The following is a 5416-nucleotide window of genomic DNA, read 5'->3' on the forward strand; positions in this document are numbered from 1 at the left end:
CTCAGCCGCCTGCATCAAGAACCAATCACCCCCCACCTTTGTGTTTCCGATCGAGCAAGACCGTCGGGCGCCACCATTTCTCTCACTACAAGAAATTTGGGTTTTCACCTACACATGTTATGTGTGCCTAAAAACCTATTATGTGTTGGTAAGTGGCTTTACCCACACATAAATTAAATGTCATCATGTGTTGGCTCATGACTATAGATATAGATTATTACCCACACATCACTTATGTATAGGTATAGATAAAGCTATACCTACACATGTATGTGTGGCTAAACCTAGTAAGTATGTGTATGTAGAAGTGATATGATTTGTTTAGATAGATGATGACGTGGTTGATGACATGGCTAATGACATGGAAAATCATATGGACAATGACGTGGACTAGATAGATGATATGTTAAGTTACAGGGCACGTCCCTGGAGGCACGTGTCATAATACAATGTGTGGATAAAAATATTTTATGTGTAGGTAAAAGCGATAAATATATTCATATTGATTTTGATGTGTAGGAAAATTATTGAACTATTGATATGAATAACCTTAGGTCATGGGTCACATTGTTTGGTACATTGTTTATTTGTTTTATTTAACCCATAATTTATCAACATATACATGATATCAAATGTGCATAAAATTTATATAAAATATGTAGCTTAAAAAGAGAATGATTTGAATCTATTAAAGAAGAGAGAAATCCCATAAATCCTAAACATTACAACGATGAACCAAAAGACAAAATAAACTTCATTTAAAAGTACAAAGTTGAGGTCATACTACTTTGAAAATAATACAAAACTATGTAGGTTCAAACTTAAATGATCTATATTTATGCTTGGTAGCCTTCTTCAATGATCTTTGAACGGAGGAGCACTTCAAAAAAAAAAAAAGATAAGTGTCACGCTCAAACCCTACCATCTGTGAAATTAGTTAAATACACATTGATAATGCTGTAAAAGATAACTAAAAGTCATGACTACCAGCTCCTTATAAAACAAATAAAAACTAATGAAATAAATAATAAATGCTAACCTTAAATCTTGTTTGATATCTCTTTGACTCTTTGTTCATCTTCCACCAAATCACAAAGTAACTCGTGCAAAAACATTATAAATAATTTTCACTGCTTCCTCCTTGCTGTCGCAATTTAAAAAAAATTGCATAAACAAAATTATACCTTCGGGGAGGTCCCGATATCTAATATGACCAAAGCAAAAGAAATCTTGAAAATTCAACGAGAATGGCCAACAAAAACTTACTTGAACACAAGTTGATTAACACATATTTTATACAATCCTACAACAGTGAAGCAAGAAGAAAATATTGTCTTTGGCTTCTTTGGTTGCAATATACCGAACAAGACTTTACTGCAATTAAACAAATGGGTTATTTAAATAGCCATAAAAGGAGATGAGGGCAGCGAATTAAGGGTAGACGTGGGTCGAGGAAGCAAAGCCTAGTCGTTTGTGTTTGTGACTTTATGTATATCTATGGGGGAGGGGGGAATTAAAATGAGGAGGGAACTAAAAAAATATTAGAGGGAAAAGAATATGACAGGAGGGAAATGAAAATTTAGAATTTCATTCTCGTTCCTTGCAGCCTTGTATTGTTTGAATTTGATAGGATTTTGACGTGTTGTGGGGGCGATTTTGTTGGAACAACCGTCTCCATGTATAGCCATAATCTCACCAATTTCGGAAGATATTATCTAGATCTCAAAACCTCATCCTAATTTACATTTTGTTGTTGAATTTATACTTTAGTTTTAATTTGTTCTGAATTTTAGTTATAAGTGCCGATTTACATATATTTTTTATTTAAATGTCATTCCATATTATCTATACATTTTATATAATAGTATTATGTGTAAGCAATATGCACACATTAACCACAATTTTTTTAGAGTCATAAATATGTGTAGGTATTAATTTGTTACGTCATTAACAAAAATATAAAACAAAAAATATAATACTCTATTTAACTACATTTAATATAAAAATATTTTGTGTACGTAAAATTTCAAAAATTACTTACACATGTATTAAGTTTTTATGTATGTGTAGATAATTTTATTTGCATATAAACAAAATTCAACATATTTGTGTATAATCGAACATGTAATATATAATCAAATTTTGGGGGAAATTTTCCCACCTACAAAAGTGTGGCTAAAAAGTATTACCAACATATATTAAGTGTTTGCCTTTATATAAAAATAATTATTGACATTTAACTACACATATAAAAATATGTGTGGGTATTTACCCACACATTGACATGAGTAGCTAATTTATGTGTGGGTAAATACCCAAATTTCTTGTAGTTGTCGACGACCAAGCCGTCACAACGTTGTCACCATTCCATCGTGGGGGCGATGATGACCACCAGCGGGAGTCCACCCCGTTGTCGACGTTGTTGCCATTCGCGACCACACCTCCTTTTCATCTTTTGTTAATGTGTCACATAGTGAAGACGAAATTGTTGCCGTCGGCTGTAGGCGCAAGGTTGGGCGTCGTTCGCTGCCACCGTCCCCTTTTCTCCTTCCCTTCGTTCTGCTGATGTGTTGCCTCAAGTCGCCAGCGAGGCCGTGAACTGCGAGGCCGTGAACTGCAAGGATCGACCGTCGGCTATCGCTGTCGCCGCCATCTTGTGCAGCTGCTTCCTACCGCCAGGACCATCGCATGCCGCCGTGAAGAGGGTATTGTGTTTGACTTTTTGCTACCAGGTGGGTGGCTGGCATGTGCTATGCAATCTGAAGTGTGCGTGTGGGTTATGTCTAGCCAGAATAAACAAAGATAACCACTGCCACCACCGTGAGGTGGCGGCTGCCACCATGTACCGCCGGGTGTGTGTATTTTAGCGTGTGTGTGTGATTAGTTTGTTTAGTGTGTTAATTTTGGGATCAGAGTTGTAAAATGTAACAAAAGGAAGAGTAATGAAAAAAATGGAAAACCACCACCTTAGGGTGGTGGCTACCGCCACCGGCTGCCGTGTCGGGTGGCGGTGCGCTTTGCCTATTGTGATAGATTCGTTTGGGGTGCTAGAAACCCTAATGGGCTCAAAGGAGCTCTAATGGGCCCAATGAAGCTTAAATGGACTCTAATGGACCCAATAAAACTCATATGAGCTTAATAAGATTTTAGTAGGCTTATTAGGCCCAATAAAGCCCTAATTGTCATAAAAGGCCAACAAATTGATAAATGGGGTAATATTTGGATTGGAACACCCTAATGCCAATAAAAACCTAACTTTAAGAATTAATCGGGTCACACACACACGATAATTATTTAATAACTTGAGATATTAAATAATAATCATTGGCAAAGATTAATCTAAGCAATATTGGACTTAATGGATTAAGTCCTTAATGGGTTAAGTAGGAAACTTAACCCCAATCATCATTTTATATGAAACCCTAATTTTCACTTGGGTTTATTGTTGGGCCTTTCTATTAGGCCTTGATGATCGGGTTATCAATGGGCCATCCAAAGTCAAGCAATTAGACTAGAATAAGTTAATGGGCCTCGGGTAAGACCCATGTAAGGGGCTTGGGCCCAATTTGGAAAATTGGGCCATAGATGGGCCATAGTTTGGACCTTAATGATTATATGATGTTGGGCCTTAGAATGAGACCATGTATAGGCCTAGGCCCAATTTGGAAAAGGGCCATGTGTTGGGCTTCGATTCCGAATTGACTTTGGGCCTACGAATTGGGCCTTGGGCTTGAATAAGCCAAGCGAGGGGTAATGTAGTAATTACCCAAAGAATGTACGTATGGTTATGTATTGGGACCCAATTATTAATTGGGTGTTATTTTGGTGTTGACAGTTCGGGATCTGTCAGCCAGCAGTTGGGGTCGAGTCTGCGGGACTTCAGCAAGTGTGGCATTGTGTCTTCGGGACTTTAGCAGTGTGGGGTGAGTTACCTTCCAGTAGCAGTGGGTCTACGGCCACAATGTCGGCCCACCAGTAGGAATTGTATGATAGATGATTGTCTCTGTGATATTCATCTAGGGTTGCTACTACATGTGATATGTTATTGTGCTAGTATGATATGATGTTATGTGCTAATGACAGTAGGGGGAGATAGTCCCCCAGATTACCGGCTGATAGGGCCGAAAGGGCGGTCATGCCCAGCCATGCTAGATAGATTATGTGATATATGTGTTATGTGGTAGTAGTAGGGGGTGAAATAGTCCCCAGTACCCGGTCGGGAGGACCGAAGGGGAGACCAGCACCCAGATATGCTAGTCAATATCCGGTCGAGAGGACCGAAGGGGAGGCAAGCTCCCAGATATATTGGTCAGTATCCGGTCGAGAGGACGGAAGGGGAGGCCAGCTCTCAGATAAACTAGACAGTATATGGTCGAGAGGACCGAAGGGGTAGGTCAGGCACCCAGATATGCCTGACAATATATGTATGTTATGTGATTATATGGTATGTGGTATGTTGGGGGAACTCACTAAGCTTCGTGCTTATGGTTTTCAGTTTTGGTTTCAGGTACTTCGTTTTTAAAGGAAAGGAGTCGGCTTGATCGCAGCGCATCACACTATGGTTTTCCGCACATGAGATCTTTGGGATTACACTCTGATATTGTTTTATGATAACATGCTTGATTATTTCTACTTTGGTTTTGACATGACATGATATTACAAATGTTTGATTACACTGTTGGTTTTATAATGACGTACTTAAAAATGAAATTTTTGGCTTGTATTTTTGGGATGTTGCACTTGATTGTATATCCCAAGGCATAATCACAGTGCACAACTCCTCTATTTTTTTTTTTAACTTTCGCGTTTTCCTTAGACGTGACACTATACCGGTATGCATATATTTACTTATACTTTTTCATAAGAATAACGTTTTATTTTTAAAAGTATAATTTTAGGGAAAAACATTTAATCAAAAAATCTTAGTCTCTTTATGTTTATAGTTTGTATATATGTTATGTGGTTTGATATAATATGTTCACTATAAACAATGCTCTGATACCAATCTGTCACACCCCCAAACCAAGGATGGCGGAAACGTCCGGGGGTGGAAATGACTTCATGTATAGTATCACAACAACGAGTATAATAGTGCTCATAGTAAATAAACCATCATAATTACAATTGAAACAGTTACACCGTAGTATGAGTTTACATGTTTCAAAATCAATTACACTATGATGACCAAAAATGAAATGTTTGACGATTTAACGTCTCATCCTCAAAAGCTGTTGATTTCCTGTTTCACTGATTCCCTGAGAATACAAGTAATTTTGAAAAAGTGTCAACAACTAAGTTGGTGAGTTCATAAGATTTTGGATGAAGAGTTTGAAATCCTTTGTTTGTAAATGTAATGTATACCCAAGAAAAATCTCTTATTTTCCTTAATGAATGTTATGTAGTCTTAAATCCCAAG

The 5416-nt window shown here is 37.6% G+C and overlaps 1 long non-coding RNA gene across 1 annotated transcript; it reads right to left on the bottom strand.

Moving 5' to 3' along the window:
- Positions 1-669: 669 nt before the first annotated feature.
- On the bottom strand, positions 670-1562 carry LOC145052224 (uncharacterized). The gene is made up of 3 exons (XR_013684027.1): positions 1267-1562; positions 1040-1144; positions 670-880 (listed from the first exon to the last, which is right to left on the bottom strand). It is a non-coding gene; the product is annotated as an uncharacterized LOC145052224 (long non-coding RNA).
- Positions 1563-5416: the final 3854 nt, after the last annotated feature.

This window comes from Lactuca serriola, chromosome 5, assembly GCF_051521515.1.
Source record: "Lactuca serriola cultivar US96UC23 chromosome 5, Lser_US96UC23_V15, whole genome shotgun sequence".
In the NCBI taxonomy this organism is placed as follows: domain Eukaryota; kingdom Viridiplantae; phylum Streptophyta; class Magnoliopsida; order Asterales; family Asteraceae; genus Lactuca; species Lactuca serriola.